This window comes from Pararge aegeria, chromosome 10, assembly GCF_905163445.1.
Source record: "Pararge aegeria chromosome 10, ilParAegt1.1, whole genome shotgun sequence".
NCBI classification, from domain to species: domain Eukaryota; kingdom Metazoa; phylum Arthropoda; class Insecta; order Lepidoptera; family Nymphalidae; genus Pararge; species Pararge aegeria.
In genome coordinates, this window is record NC_053189.1 from 828,550 (window position 1) to 846,574 (window position 18,025).

Genomic DNA, 18,025 nt, shown 5'->3' on the forward strand with positions numbered 1-18,025 from the left:
TATTACAGATAGCAGTCCTCGCTATGCTCTCAGCAGCCACCACAGCTCCAACACCAGATCCATCTCCAGTGCCACCGCCAGCGCCAATAGTGGTGTCCTACCACCACGCTCCAATCTTCCACACACCTCTATTTCACACCCCCATACTACATACTCCTATACTACATACTCCTCTCCATCATGCCCCAATAGCTCATGTCAGTACCTGGTATCACCACCCGATATTAACCCATTATCATTTCCCATTTCTGTGGAAGAAGTGATGATTGTATGACATATACTACCTATGTACTTTTCAGTACTTAAATCCAATTTTCAGTTTAATAACTCTACTCTCTACTACGTTTTCAAAAATCAAAATGTTTTAAGCGTTATCTCATTTCTGTGGAAGAAGTGATGATTGTATGACATATACTACCTATGTACTTTTCAGTACTTAAATCCAATTTTCATTTTAATAACTCTACTCTCTACTACGTTTTCAAAAATCAAAATGTTTTAAGCGTTATCTCATTTCTGTGGAAGAAGTGATGATTGTATGACATATACTACCTATGTACTTTTCAGTACTTAAATCCAATTTTCAGTTTAATAACTCTACTCTCTACTACGTTTCCAAAAATCAAAATGTTTTAAGCGTTATCTCATTGGCCTTGTATTGTTACGAGAACATTTAATTAGCTATTAGAAACTATATGTTTTACTATACTTCATTACATCAACCCGTTACCAGCCCACTATAGGCCAAAGGTCTCCTCCCGCAATGAGAAAGGTTAAGGCCGTAGTCCACCACGCTGTGCGGATGCGGATTGGTGGACTTAACTTGAGAACATTACGGAGACCTGTCAGGCATGCAGGTTTCTTCAGGACGTTTTCCTTCACTGTTAAACTAAGCGATCCGTAATGCTATACTATACATACGATGCTCAATTAAATAGAAATTACTGTTTAACGGGGAATGGCTAGAACACCAGAAAAATCTTTTTTTTTATTTACTTTATTTTGTGATTGATTTTTTTTAACTTTTTGTATATAATCAATAATATAATTAATCAACAGATGATTATAGTGAAATACTCGATGTACAAATGAATTATAGATCTATTAATACAAACTCAAACAAGTAAGTTATAGTTTTATGAATACTTTAATATATATATACTATAATCAGTGGCGTGCACAGGGTATTTGACCATATGCATATATTTGGGTATGCATAAAGAAGGAAGATGACCTGAAATGGAAAAGTCTTCTCCATTATGAGACATTTTAAGGTAGGCAGTGCTTTTGTGCATGTATGAAGTGCACGCCCTGACAATAATATATGAAACAGTTTTTATGATAATTAACTGGTTATTAAATAGTATTTTAATCCGCTTTGTTTTGTTAGCTAGTAAACGTTTTATTTATGGATAACTCCTGCATATTATAGTTTAAAATATAAATACACGTAAAAATAAGTCGTAATATAATTAAATAATAAATAATAATTACCCCAATCCTATCCTATATCAAACCTTGTTACTTTATTAAACCTAACAAAAACAATTTTTTAACTTTTTAACTTTTGTATAAATTTAGTTTGTTTTAACTTTTGTATAAATACAAAAATATGTGTTGGTAAAGGTTTCTTAGTTTTAAGTATGTAATTAATTAAAGCGTTTAATAAAGAAATTATAGTCTGAATGCCTCGTTGGTCTAGTTATTACCATTTTCGATCGCATTTGCTTTAGGTACACAGCCCACTTCCACGGGTATCTCAGAGTGAGATGGATTTGTGCCTTAGTCCACCATGCTGGCCAAACTCGGCTTGGTAGCCTTCACACGTCTTTGAAAACGTTATAGAGAACTTCTTGGCATGCCAGTAACCTAACGATGTTTTCCTTCACCATTTAAGAAATCTTGCTAAGTGTTATCTGTACTCCTATATGGCGTAGAAGCTTGGCCAAGAAACTCGAAGCGTTTGAGATGTGGGTGTACAGATGGTTGCTAAGAATATCTTTGACAGACGGTGTACGGAATACCACTGTGCTGCAGAGAATGGGTAAGCTTCCACCGGTAGTCGTAGGCATCGTCATCGTTCTTAATCCATTACCGGCCAACTACAGTGCACGGGTGGCAACCCAGAATGGGAAGGGTCTATGCTGTAATCCACCAAGCTAGCCAGGAGCGGTTTCGTAGACTTCACATACCGTTGAGAATAATATGGAGAACTCTCAGGCATGCAGGAAAAACATCGTGAGGAAACCTGAGGTACTAACAACAATTAAATTAAGAAAGTAAGAATGTTTTGATCATGTGAAGGGTACACAAAAGAGTATGAACTTATTCAACTTATCATATAAGGTAAATGGCAGGCAGTAGAAGGCCTGGCCGTAGAAGAATATCATGGCTCATAAACCTACGACAATGGTTTGGAAAGAGCACCAAATCATTGTTTAGAGCAGCGGTCTCCAAAGTAAAGATAGCCCTAATGAATTATTGATGTTGGAAAAGAGCAACTGCTGAGTTTCTTCTCGGTAGAATCTGCCTTCCAAACCGGTGGTAGAGTCACTACACACAAACATACTTGACGTTTCAAAAGTGCTTATATTAGGCCTACTTGAATAAAACGAATTATGAGTTTTGAATTTTTAAATTTTGATTGCCAACCTTCTAAGAAGATAAAGTAGAAGAAGAAGAAGGCCTAGTATACATTATAAAAAAATATGAATCCAACCGATATGAAGCAACTAATAGTAGGTATACTAGAATTCCCAGTGTGTGGTGACCTAGATTAGGTTTGTGCTTAAGTTAGTATTTAGGTTATTGGCCGGGTAGGTATGGCTTATTAGCTATTCCCTCGGGCCAGCAGAATCGGTAGGGTTGCCAAAACAAACCAAACGGGAAAATGCTCATAACTCATATACTGAGAAAGGGGGAAATATAAATAGGTAATGAATTATTATTTCACAAAGTTCAGTTGAATGTACCACAAGATTTATATGACCAAGGATACCTTGGATTCTACTTTATTAGCACTAGATTATTACGTAGATTACAAATATATTGCACTCTCGATCGGTTAAATGCAGCAGCATATAGCAGGAAAATTGCATAAAATGGTAAAAATCCTCCTCTTATATATTCCGGCTATATTTCAATTTTAGGGTATGCAGTGCTTTTATGCATGTATGAAGTGCACGCCACTGATGATTAGTATGATGGTCTCTAAAGAGTTACTCATATGGGAGGGGAAGCGCAAGCCCAGCAGCACGGCTAGCATGGGCAGGAGACAATTATATCCCCGGGGGAAGGATAAAAACGTATCTTCTCCCACAGCTTTATCAACTCCCAGAGGACTGGCGCACAAGTGGAAATAATATTCAAATAATGTAAGTGTTATAATAAACGGGGGTAAACTTCTCCTATTCCATGTTCCCGTGTTTAAGCAGGTGGACTCGATATAATTTTTGTCTCCTACCCATGCTACTCCTGCTGTAGGAGATAATTAGTTCATAATAATAACGATAGTAACAGAACCAAAATTAAAAACGGAAAGTTAACTTATTGTATTTGACCACCAGACATAGTACAACTATATTATTATCATAAATAAATATCTATTATGTTTTTAAGTAATGATGAGGTCTAGAAGTAGGATTGCCTTGAAAAAGCCACTCTAGCTTATTTATTTATTTATTTATTTTGCATCCATGCCTTCACATAGTCATGAAGCCCTGTCAGGGCATAGCAATAACAAACAGTTTGACCCTTATATCTATTACAAATACACGATACCAGGATTCTAATTAGTGTTAGTAGAAATATATATTAGGTGTCAGAATAATTAGTTACTATTAAAGATCGTCAGGTTATTAAATCTATTTTAATATTAAATAATTGCTCAGCCAATTGTTTTGTCATATAATTATGTTAAAAATTACTGTGGTATGTCATGAAAATAAATTGAAATAAGACGATTATTTAATATCATATAACATAGTATTAGTATACATTTATCATTTCCTATTATCTACTTTTAAAATATTGAAGGTGCTCATGTCATACGTGAAAACACAGAAAATACAGTTGCCGGGAGGGCGTTTCACATCATATCCCGCAGTACGTATCAGAAACGTTGATAAAAAACGTTTCGTACGTGTTAATGGAATATAAACCAAATATGGATGCCACCGCTCACAGCGTTCTGTGGTGGAACGGGGACGGAGAAACAAGATTGTGAAGTTCCTTAGCACACTCAACGAAGTATATCCGGCTAAAAACCGATAAACAGGTAATATTACGTCGGTGCTGTAAAATATGTAGTTTCGCATTTTATTAACAATTTGGCACCTATAATTCCCCTGGCGCGACGAACTACCGAACATCTCCTGACGATGCTCCGGTTTCGAAGCGAAACGTGCGTAGAGGGTACATTGCGGAAGATCTATTTTGTGTGGAGTATAAGGATTGAAGAAATTATAAATTCTACCATAAAGATTCTCCTGCTTTTCGCGGAGTATAGCAAATTAAGCTTAATTTTCATAATATATCCTGGAATTCCGCAAAGTAACGCCTGCTTCTATCCAATATCTAAATATTTTGGTTTTAAATGTTTGTAAACTGCTTCCTAACAAAGCAATGTTATTTAAAAGCAGCATGTTTTTTTTTTAATTTTTTAAATGACTTTAACATTTGAGTTGTGCCAGCCCTGCTGCCACCCCATTTGCTAAGTTCCTCTGGAGAGCTATCAATTTAAGCTTTAGCAACGGAGAACGAACTTCAAAGGTATTGTAATGGGAGCAGCAAATCGACTGCTGCGCCTCGATACACATGCTAATAGCGTGCAGTGTGTATAGGCATTTAGTTCTATAGCAGTAGTCTAAGAGATGGGTACTACGCAGAGCGTCGCGATTGCAACATCAGTTCAAGGTTTATATATTCATCGTCATCATTCTTAGCTTATGAATGTGTCACTGCTGGGCATAGGAGGTATAATTTGAGAATACAGACCCACCGTGCTGACCTAATGCGGTTTGGTGGGCTGTAATAATTGGATAATAGTTGTACATGTGGTCTTACAAAGTCAATTAGTCTTACTAAAGGTTTTCAGCGGTGGATACCGCAATTTTTCTAACTTAGGCCTGATACCGGGAAATTCCTAAATAGAAAACTTTAATGCATAGATAGATCTAAGAATCAAACTCAACACCACATTAACATATCTTGAAAAGCTATATCCCGATTATAGTTAAGAAATAACCGACGTCCAACGTTAGATAACTACATTCGCGCTACATATTACGTTCTCTTGTGTTTTCAACGGACTATGCACATAATGCCATGGTATAGAATTATGTTGCTGGATACTTACGGCCTAACTTATAAACATTAGCGAGTACACAATAATTTATCTCTTTCTGTCATTAGTAATTTGACATTCGAAAGAAGAAGACAAAACACTATGTAAATATAACTCAATTCAAATTAATTTCTCTATATGCAGATCGAGTTTTACAGTTTTATTTTAACGCTGCAATCCGCCATCGAGAAAAAAGTGTGAGTAAGGGGTTAGTGTATAGAATTTCGTGTCGCCATCTCATAGTCTATAATAAGCAGTATTAAACTGTATAAATATATCAACCTTGCCATTGACATCATTATCAGTAAAAGCAGTGAGACTGTATAAGGTAATTTCAATGTTAGGTACTTCGCCTTGTCTTTTTTTGTATCCTAGAGAATATAAATTAAGAAAAAAGTAAACACAGAATCTTTATAAAGTAATTTACAGGCGAAAACCGTTTTGGGGTCGATTAGGAGCTCGACATCACTTTCGGGCCGAGTTCGAATCCCAGCACGCATCTCTAACTTTTCTAAGTTATGTGCGTTCTAAGCAATTAAAATATAACTTGCATCAACGGAGAAGTAAAACATCGTGAGGAAACCTGCATGCCTCTGAGATCTACATTATGTTCTCAAAGGTGTGTGGAGTCCACCAAACCAGTTTACAGCCTAAATAATTCCAATCTTTAGTCGGTAATGGATTGTTTATGATGATGCACTTTTGGTCAAATATTGACCTCAAGGGGCCCCTGCACAGGTATCAAACCCCCGAGCAAATCTTTATGAACCACTCAGCTATCGCGGTATTCTTAAGTAAATGAAATGCCATTTAGATGTAAAGGATCGTGACCGCATTATTGCTGATAACCTTTGAGGCGACATTGACTCGGACTTATGGTGTGTCATGACTTACATAGCATGGATTAGTGGAATCACACCTACTTTAGTTTAACCATACTAATATAATAAACGGGAAAGTGCCACTGTCATTTGTCTGTTGCTGATTTTGACGAAATTATTGATAGAACTTGCACCCTGAGACGGACATACTTTCATCGAAACAATGTATGAGTCGTCACGGGACGCCTGGCCGATGTCTAACATCGAAATGGTTTTGTATAAATTATAGGCATAAAAGAACAGATTACAACAGGAGTTCAATGTGGCATACCGAAAACATAAAGCATTATCATAGTGTGATTTTGCTTTCTTTGTAGGAAGCACTTCCTGAATTATTGCTGTCAGACATTTTTTATTGTTAAAAATATTTTTTAAAGTAAAAAATAGGTTATCCTCACATCTGTAACGTGGTAAACAATACTGTAGACACTATGTACACTACTGTGTATGGACTACGTGTAGTACATGTGGTGCGGCGATGCGTCGTCACGGCATGTATCGCCACGCCAACAATGAGGTTTACCCTCGCCTATAGATGTTTTACATAAGAAAAACCAATCGGGGAACATTTCCATGAGATAAAAAAAAAAATTGTGCGATTCCCTGCAGGGACATCTTTAGGCATTTACAATTTCTGAATTTTCTCTGGTCCGGTCTGGTCTGGTAGCTTCGGCCGTGGGTAGTTACCACCCTTCCGACAAAAACGTGCCGCGATTAGCGTTCCGGTACGATGTTGCGTAGAACCCGATTTGGGATTTGGGTTTAATAGTTATATTAAACCCAAATACCAAATCGGGTCCCATGGCTTTACCCTAACCTAAAAGTTAGCATGTTATCATCTTATATTGCACCATCACTTACCAGCAGTTGAGATTACAGTCAACGGCTAACTTCTTATAAAATAAAAAAAACGAGACCAAAAGTCGCTCATATGACCCCACTTACATAGCTTTTTAGCAACACCTAACCAAGTAAAGCACTCATTAACGATTTAACTATTTAGGTTTATAGAGTTAACAATTCGACAGATACGGCATCAGTAGAAATTAAAAAACATAGGCACTTGCAATCCTAAAATCTTACATCACTCTTCAAAACAAAATAAGTAAAATCACTCTTCAAAACCATATATTTATGCTGACGATGAACGGAATTGGAAAATCAGGATTCCTGAATAATAAAGAACTAATAATTGCCCAAATATTATCTCTTCTCTTGTATCGACAGATGACTTCGTGTCAAATTTTGTAATCATACATTATCAAAAATTAATTTTTTTTATAGTCAGAAGGACTATAAAAGGACTAATCAATATACTGTTTTTTTTACGTAAATACATAATTAGTTATTAAGTATCAATACATAATAATGATTTAATAGTCTATTTCCCTATTACTTAACAATACAGATTACAAACCGAGTGTTTCCATTGTCCTCTTAGTTCCGTGGCTTAGGAGCTTTGGATTCTATAAAGATAACCAGTTGGTTATGTACTTGCTTACAAGATGACCAGCTGTCCATCCAAGATGACGTTACACTTGATAATTGTAAGTAAATCATTAAAACTATTATATAACAGCCTCGTCCATGACAAAATGAATATACACAGTTACAAAATACAATCAGTTATACATATATACATTATACAGACTTATACATTTTTATTAACAATCAAAAGTTAAGTTAAGTCCCGTTAAACGTGATGTTTTATAGCTTAAAACCTTGCAAATCGGGCATCTAATGCAATATAAAGTTGTTGTATACATCTTGCTTAGGAAAAGATATAGATATAGATATTATAAAGATATATTCATTTTATATTTGTAGATAAAATCCACACTATTAAAGAATATATTCACAAATAGTGGCCGATAACACACTGTTTGTTACACTGGGTATATTGTGCGAATGAGATTATATAACGATTCTATCACGAATCATACTTTAAATAAATGAATTTAGAATTTTTGACCTCAGCCGTTTTATATAAATCTATTTTTCAATTTCCCGAGTCATGCATATTATTATTATTATTATTTTAACTTATACATTTAGCAGTGACAATCTCATCTCATTGACTTCACTCAATTGAAAGTGAGTGAAGTCAATGAGGAAAATTATGACGACAACATTCATCGCTATCGACAAAGACCTACATCTAAGCGCTGTAAATTTCGGTATGATACTGCGTAGAAATTGATGAGGGATATGAGTTTAATATGACAGTTACGTCATACCCCAACGGGTTAGCCCGCTTATCTTAGACTGAATGATCACTATTTTTTTTGTTTTACTACAGTTTAACCTTATCTATCTAGTGGTTTGACTACAATCTCACCTACCACCAGTCTAAGTAGCGGGCTAACTTGTTAGGCAGTATGGTAGTCAAACCACTAACCGGTTTTTACGCGACATATCACCGGGACTAGCACTCTCTACGGCCGAAGCCTCCCCTAGCAGACTTGAGAAAATACTAAAATTATAAATTCCCAAATTGGGAATGCCGGGAATCGAAGCCGGGATTCGCGGCGCTCACCGTTGCGCCAGGTAAGCATGTAGTCAGTAGGTTTGAATTGTAGTAGAATGAAAAAAAAACAATCCACCTCTATTGCCCTCTTAGCTCTATGTTTATACACCATAAGGGTTCGGAGCCCTATAAAAATAACCTGTCGGTTACGTGTTTGCTTACAAGATAACCAGCTGTCCATTCAAGATGGCACTACACATAATTGTTGTAAGTATTGCATAACTATTTTTATGTTAACTATTGCATACTACTTTAGTTAATAAAACGTTTGACGCGGTAGTCCCTAGATTACGAGCTAAATTTAAAAGATTTAATGACATGTATGATATACTCGATATACTCTAACCACGGCTCAGCTTTCATCTCTCACAAGATACAAAAATGAATTTTAAATGTAAATTGTTGATATTGGAAAAGAGCAACTGCTGAGTTTCTTGCCGGCTTCTTCTCGGTAGAATCTGCCTTCCCAACCGGTGGTAGGGTCACTACACACAGACAGACTTGACGTTTCAAAGGTGCTTATATAAGGCCTACTTGAAATAAATGAATTTTGAATTTCACTCACTAAAACCTAGTTATGCAAGGTTGATAGCACTTTATTAACTACACACATACATCTTGAAATCGTCAAAAAACCAAAAACAAAGAATCAGTAATAACGCCACAGTACTTAAAATAATAAATGCGCGTAAATTAAAAACTTAAACCTCTTCGGACAATTATTCGGATCATTAAGATTTTTAATTCAGTTTTGCATGATATACATATATAATACAATAAAGTTAGTTTTAATATTTAACTCTGGTTTCACTGACCTCAAATCATAGAAAAGAAACACGAGATATATATAAAAATGGCAAAGTGATTGGACTTAAAGAGAAAATTTACTTAAATAATTAAAACATTTATAAATTGTCGACGTATTGAAATTTAATAATGTATTTATGGCAGCTTTCTTCTGACCATGACTCAAATTATGTAGTTGTAGATACTAAAACAATCTAAGACAGATTATTAGAAGATTCTGAAGACAGACTTATATATTTAACTGTGCTCAAGCCTAGAACCTTACTCTCGGTAACATTCAACTCGTGATACAATCCTTATTTTAGCTTGTGACATAAAAGTCCTATAACTAACTTGCGTAATTTACTTTATTCAAACAAAACCCATCATCTATATTTTGAGGGCCGATTGGCGCAGTGGGCAGCAACCCTGCTTTCTGAGTCCAAGGACTTCCCAAACGGCCTAAATGTTTGTGTGATGAACATCAATGTTTTTCTGTGTCTGGGTGTTTATATGTATATTATAAGTATTTATGTATATTATTCATTAAAATATTCATCAGTCATCTTAGTACCCATAACACAAGTTACGCTTACTTTGGGGCTAGATGCTTTTATCGTAGTATATCTATTTATTCATTATATGATATTATGGAAACAAAAATATGTTTCCGTTTAGTAAATTTGTTGGAAATTAATCTGATATACAAAAATCTATAATAATAATAAAAGTTTTTATTTGCTTAAAAGTACAATGTTTTTTCTATGTTTGTTGGTTAGTTCGTATTTTATACGAAGTCGTACTGTCCCGAAGGAAGGGAAAATTTTAAACGTTTCTAATATCAAATAGCAAAGCGAGCCGAGATTAGTATTCAATAAATTAAAGCTTAAATATTATATTTAATTGTGCCTGTAAATATAATACTTCTGATTTCATCTTTATTAAATATATAGTGAAAGACCTTATTCAACGTGTAAATGAAAACCGAAATATTGCTTTACCTACTTTTACTTTTTGAGTAAACCACTGTTATAGTTGTAACTGAAAGAAATCGGTTATAACCCTTACATCACATGCAAAATTAAAATCAAGTGACTTCTGTCACGCATCCCGTAGCGTAGGTACTATACACGTGTCGGTCTTTTATCTTCAATAGGGCTGTCATACGTAAACACTAAGAATGTTTTGAATTCGTTTGTATGGAAAACTAAATATGCTTCTATTGATTTAATATTTTTACAGGGTCATTCCTTATGAAAAATACTTATGAACCCTTCAACAGTATATCTTAATTCGGTTACACGTTGTATAATTATAATTCATTTCCATTTAAAAATGTATGTGTCAGTTTATAGAAATACTCTACTCACTGTTAATTTTTATTACAGCTACTGGCAGCCCTGGCATTGGCACAAGGACTACCTGCGCCTGGATACCACGTATCTGTACATTCGTCGCCAATATACCAATACGAGTACCCTGTGCATAGTGTGCACAGAATCCACAGTGCCCCAATAATTCACACCCCGATACACAGTGCCCCGTTAATTCACACACCTGTGCATACAAGAATAATTCATCCTATACATAGTGCTCCGTTAATTCACACACCTGTGCATTCGAGAATCATTCACCCTGTGCACAGTGTGCCGATTGTGCACCACCCTGCGCAGTATGCACCTATTTATAAATATAAACTGAAGTCTCACTACCACTTGTATTAAAATTAAATAAAGAATATTTTTTAATTGGTTTTTTTTTATTGTTTTTTTACTATATACGAGCTTTTTTGGACATATGTTTTATGTGACAATTTATTTATTATCATTCGGAATTCCGATCGCTTGAGAGAAACTAGTGCTGATATCCTTAAAGTTAATTTAATTAGTACCTTAAATGTTCTTTTATTTGCAGATTTGTTTTATATTTTATTTGTATGACATAATATAGAATTTTGGTTATTTTATTTACCTATTTGACAGATGATTGGCGCAGTGGTAAGCGATCCTGCTTTCTGAGTCCAAGGCAGTGTGTTCGATTTCCACAACTGGAATATGTTTGTGTGATGAACATGAATGTTTTTCAGTGTCTGGGTGTTTATCTGTATATTATAAGTATTTATCTGTATTATATCCATAAAAATATTCACCAGCTATCTTAGTACCCATAAAACGAGCTACGCTTACTTTAGGGCTAGATGGCGATGTGTGTATTGTCGTAGTATATTTATTTACTTATTTAATTTCTGAACTCAAAGATTTTTTGTCAGAAAACACAAATACACAAGTAAAAGCTACACTGGGATCTCGGATAGAATTTTATGAGCCAATCTAATAAATCAAATCCAATAACAGCACACATAAAAGTTTCCACACAGAAAATCGTGCATCAGTCAGGAAAACTATTTATAAAACGGCTTCACGTATCATTTTCTGCGAGCACGAGGTAGCGCGGGTTCAGCGCCCTCCAACACTGTATACACTGTGAATTGCAAATAAGCAGTGACATGTGCCCCAGATATCCAACATCGTTAAACTTTGTAAATCTGAACCCCATTGTGGGCTTGTCCACGAATGAAGTTGTAAGTGCCAATTGCGAACTCTTCTGTAAACCGCAACCTCAACAAACTGTGTATATGGAGCTCTTCAGAGGCAGTACTACCACCATGCTTATGCTGCCGCTAAACCATTGTTGCAATGCTGTGTTCTTGTCTGAAGGGCGTGGTTGCAGGTGCAATTACAGGCACATAAGACTTAACCCTAAGTCTTAGATTGTTGGGCACAGGGCCAAAAGAAAAACTTCTATCAAGGTTCTACTTCTACAAGGTACATACATGGATTGCTAGTTCATATGGGAGAAGTGGCGCGAATGAGACAGTTTTTCGTAAATAAGAGCAAAAACACTTTCGGAAATAAACAAATAATAAAAAAAAAGATTTTAAACTAAAATTTTCGTCATTATTACTTCTTAAATAATCTTAATAGTTAAACGGGTACATACCACGATAATATTATTTGATTTGAATGTATATTTCGTCGAACTATATTTAAATAATAAAAATTGTATAATAAGTTGTTGTTTATGTGACATAACATTTTCGAAAAGCATTAATGTTTATACTACAAACTGTTAAAAAAAATTTCAGCTCTTATATCAGCTTTCAAAAAACTTCTTGACAGGAAAACATTGTGAGGAAATCTGCATTCACTAATTGCCCTTCTATTCTGAGTGAAGACGCGTGCCCTGTAATGTGCCGTTATAAGGTTTATAATAATGATGACGTAGGAGAGCACTAATAATAAATTGAAAGATCTAAATGTCATTTCAATTCATATAAGTTTAGAGACTACAGAATTTGCACATACGATTTCTTATTTTCATTATACTTCTAACATTTCGCGTGCAGTGGCGTGCATAAGGGTTTTAATCGGAGATGCCTACTCTGATGAAAACTAGCAGGATAATCGTATAAAATTGAAAAATTGTCCTTCTATACAAGTTGTATTAAGGTAGGCAGTGCATTGGTGCATCTATGAAATGAAATGATTTAAGTTCCATTTCACTATTTAAAATCCCCATTATTAATACACTTTTAACTAAAGTTAAGTGTTTTTCTTTTATTATTTACTGATGATGCCGATGACTGCACTAACCTGAACTGGGAATCCTCCCACGAGACCAGACCTGACCCAGTTTAGAAATTCACAATTTCTAAAATGGGTCAGGTTTTGGTGACCTGACCCAATCTAGGAATAGTTTCAGGTCGGCATATGTATAGAAATTCGCATTTTCTAAATCGACCCAGTCCATAACATTATTCAAACAGAACAAAGTCTATTTAAAAGTAATATGTCCACAGCATGTGTCACAGATCGGGATCATTCACCCAACTCGGATACCTGCTTGTGTATGCAAATATGGGAATTGCAAAATAGCATATTCAACTTTTTGAATTAAAAACCGCGCCTCGCCGATTTGTCATTTCCACCTTGCCGTTAAAATCAATTGCTGACGGTTAAGGCAACGGGAGGTGTTTTTGTTTTAGAAGTAATTAAAATATCACTTGCTTCAACGGTGAGGGAAAACGTAGTGAGGAAACCTGCATGTCTGAGTACGTAATGTTCTCAAAGGTGTGTGGAGTCCACCAATGCGCACTCGGTCAGCGTGGGGGACTACTGCGTTAACCGTAGTGGGCCGGTAATGGGTTGATGTCTTTGCGCCGTCTGATACTCTAACAAGACTGAAGGGATCGCAACTGCATCCTTATTTATATGAAAATACCCTAAATAAATAAATAAATAAATAAATAAATATACTACGACAATACACACATCGCCACCTAGCCCCAAAGTAAGCGTAGCTTGTGTTATGGGTACTAAGAAAGCTGTTGAATATTTTTATGAATATAATACATAAATACTTAAAATATACATATAAACACCCAGACACTGAAAAACATTCATGCTCATCACACAAACATTTTACAGTTGTGGGAATCGAACCCACGGCCTTGGACTCAGAAAGCAGGGTCGCTTACCACTGCGCCAATTATCTGTCAAATAGGTAAATAAAATAACCAAAATTCTATATTATGTCATACAAATAAAATATAAAACAAATCTGCAAATAAAATAACATTTAAGGTACTAATTAAATTAACTTTAAGGATAGGACACAAATTTAAAAAAAAGGGTTATTAATTAAGGTAAAAAATCTATATACGTGAAGCTAAAACTTTTTACTAAACTGCGCGGAATAAAGAGTATGTAATTTCAGACACTTATAGTTTTGATTATGGAATCCTTATATTTTTCTTAAACTATGTCATTTTCTATATTATAAAATATATCATGTTTTTTTACATTAAAACAATGAAAAAAAAAACCCACACCACCGCATATTTCACGCACACACGCATATATATATATATTTTTTATCATTTCTTGGATTATGATTTGTTTACGAAATATAGGCAAATTGTCTACAGTGTCAGTTGACACTGGCACTGTTGACTGAGCCTTGGCAAAACTGTAATTACAGAGTTTATTATTCATTGTTCCTAGTGATAGGGGTAGCCTTTGACCATAGAACCTTAATTAATAATTTTCTAACTTATATTTTAAATTAATTGTGGTCGAATTTTGACCACTAGTAAAAACTAAATACGTTATAGTTATCAAAAGCTTAACTATTAACGCCCTTCACAAAATCCTGTAATATTATTCTAAATAATTTCAAGTAGAGGACTAATTGAAATAATTCAATTTAGTGCGCCAGTGAGGTCGTCAAATTTTTTTCAATCTAGTTTCTTAAGAGAACCAAATATTTTATGGGGTCTAAAAATATTTATACGCCGTGAGCAAGGTGTACTTATAATGGTTGGCAACTATTTCTACACGAATCTTCGATCAAAAATGTTTCACCAATCGAAGGTGTCAATTAATAGTAATACAGTTTTATAATTTTGTCATAATCACTAACACTTAATAAACTTCGTTACCTAAGGTCACTTGTTTTTTTTTTGTTTTTTATTAACGTGGCAAATCCCGATCTCCTTGGGACTAAAACCAAGCCAACGAAATTGTAACCTAAAACGAATAGTCTCGAAAATTATTATTTGAAGGACCAGGACTTCATTAAATCGGTTACTTAGCATATTTAATATTCAAAGACACATTTGCCACAAACACTTTGAAAGTGTCTCTCGAAACAGCTTTGCAACTAACAAACCGAAATCGCTACAGCACAGTGTTTACTTCATTCACTTTGCAGTTTGCACATGCAAACGAACGATACGGACAGGGAAACAATTTAAGTTGACAGCTCACAGTGCGTAAAACCATGAGCCACATTCTAAATTCATAATGATCTGAAACACAGAAGTCAATATACGAGTATAAGCTCATAAAAAATCGCGTATCAACATTCGTGTTCTGCTAATCCTGGTTTCAAAATCTAACAGACTTAAACCCCATGTGTCTGTAATAACTCATAACAGTTGAGATCTACAGACAGAAATGACGTTGGGCAGCCTTCTCTATCGAATAAATTCAAAAGCAGAGCACACTGATTCTGCATAAATGCAGCCCATTATTACATGCAAGCGGCTCGCATTCTACGGTCCCATGAGAAGGTAGCTTAAAGTCTCACGCTCAGAAGTTCGTTATTAGATTTGAAAGGAGCCCATTAGTGAGATATCTTCGCTAATTGTTTGAGGCCAACGAACTTACTAGATGCGACTATATTAACGTAAACCCTTTCAGTTCGCTTTGATAAACATCTGAGGGCCCCATTCAAGGAGAGTTGCTACCTTAGATTGTATGGCTCAATATTGTTAGGAAATTTTAACCACCTCACTAGTCTTGCAGTTAGCGCGTTGTACTACGTTTCATAATGCCCCAGGTTTGATTCAGCAGCGATTGCAGCTGTAGTTCTAAACATTTACTATGTGTTGTGCATGATTTAAATGACATCAACAGTCGATGTATCAAGATTTACCCATTAAATTACTCTTCTCTTCAGGCAACCAAAGGCGCAGGTCTCATTTAAATTTAATAAGGATCTAATGAAGATCTTCTGAGATAGAAGACGGAACTCCATATCGGGCTAAAGCTAATCACATCGCATTTATTGAAATAAGACATTGCAATGCCTAGTAAACCTTCAACAACCATTGGCATATAGAACACGGAAATCGGGTTCCGGTATCCAATTATCCTATTATTATAAATACTAAAATGTATTTGTTTTCTTTGTTTGTCTGTCCATCGTTTAGGCCCTATCTAAGCAACCAATCAACTTGATTTTTGGCATAGAGTTAGTTGAAAATACGGAAAATAGTATAGGCTACTTTTTATCCCAGGGCAACAAACTTTCCCACGGGATTTGTAAAAACCGTAATAAACGCGTACGAAAAACGCGGGCTATACTTAAGTTGCACTATATCTTACAATCAGTTGCCCGCGGCTTAGTACGTGGTTTTTTGATTTCTCATGAATCCTGCGGGAACCGTAGACTTTCCGAGATAATAAGCAGCCTATGTGTTAATTCAGAGTATAATCTATCTCCATTCCAAAATTCAGCCGAATCGGTTTGGTAGTTTTTGCGTAAAAGAGTAACAAACAACCATCCATCCATCTGTACAAGCTTTCGCAATTATAAAACTGCCGAATACTTAACGAATTTTGCTATATAAAAATGGCGTTTAAAAGTCACTTTTACAACACAAGAAAATAAAACATCTTTTAGTTAATAGAATAAGAAATAACCTATAGCGAGTGAGGTGGTGCGGAGCCGATGTATTTTAATGTTCCGGTAATACACTAAATACAAAAAAAAATGATATAAATACATAATTTAATACTGTTTCAAAGCATTTTCATCACTAGTGTAGTTAAACCAGGCTTAAAGCATCGTGCCTCCTCCCATAATTAATAAAATCTATTAAACATATATTAAAAAATGTAAATATATAACATAAATACTATTTATAGTTATATAGATAATAAATAACCATATAATACATTAAGACGTTAAAAAATCGCCGTGTCTAAAGAAACAAAACTAATAAACGTTTGCGAAGTAAATAAAAAAACATAGATCACAATTATCCGTCAGCCTGTTAAACATCACACTATGTAAATATTTTTAGACGCCCAATTTAGTAATTGCCTGCCACAAATTAACCGCCGATTAACTAATTTACGCCTCGACTCGCAGTTTAATGGCCGTGTAGGACACGTGCTCATAACTGTGTCGCCGCGACGTAATGTGTGTGATATTTAACCGCTGTCAGATTAACAGCTGACCTTGTTGGCGGAGTGTTGAGAAGTAACGTTTTGCAGATCCCGGGTTAGACTCCCGACTCGGGACTTTTTCCCTTTTTTTTAAAGATCTTCCACCACAGGGTACAGGACTCCGATCTCATGAGAAAGAGGTTTTTAGGGCATAGACCGACTACGTTGCTCCAATGTGGATTCATCATTTTTTTTATTCTATTACAAGTCAGACCTTGACTGCGATCAAACCTGGCTGTACGTGATGATACAGTCTGAGATGGTAACGGGCTAACCTGTTTGGGCTATAGCAGTTTTATTGAACCCCTACCCCAAATTGGTTTCTACACGTCGTCGTACCTGAACCCTTAATCACTTGGAGGCAGGTAAGTAGTAAGGGAATAAAAAGAAACTGGGTTCAGGCATTTAGAAGATGATGAAGAATGTCATCGTTATGGAAAATGGAAAGAAACATCTAATAGTTATTTTAGTTTGCAATATCTTATCTTTAAACGAGCAATTCTTGACTATATATAATTAGAATCACGGAATGGGCTCCAACGATTTTCATGAAATTTAGTATACTGGGGGTTTCAGGGGCGATAAATCGTTCTAAATAGGATTCATTTTTAGAAAATGACATTTTATTTGTGTTTTTCGGTAACTGATTTGGTGCAGACGAAGATGCACGGATCAGCTAGTAATTTTTAAT

General features: G+C 35.3%; 1 protein-coding gene across 1 annotated transcript in view; it reads right to left on the bottom strand.

The window, feature by feature from the left end:
* The window catches only part of LOC120626666 (neuropeptide SIFamide receptor-like), a 174,621-nt gene that overhangs the window by 44,170 nt on the left and 112,426 nt on the right, over positions 1 to 18,025 (bottom strand). The window lies entirely within an intron of this gene.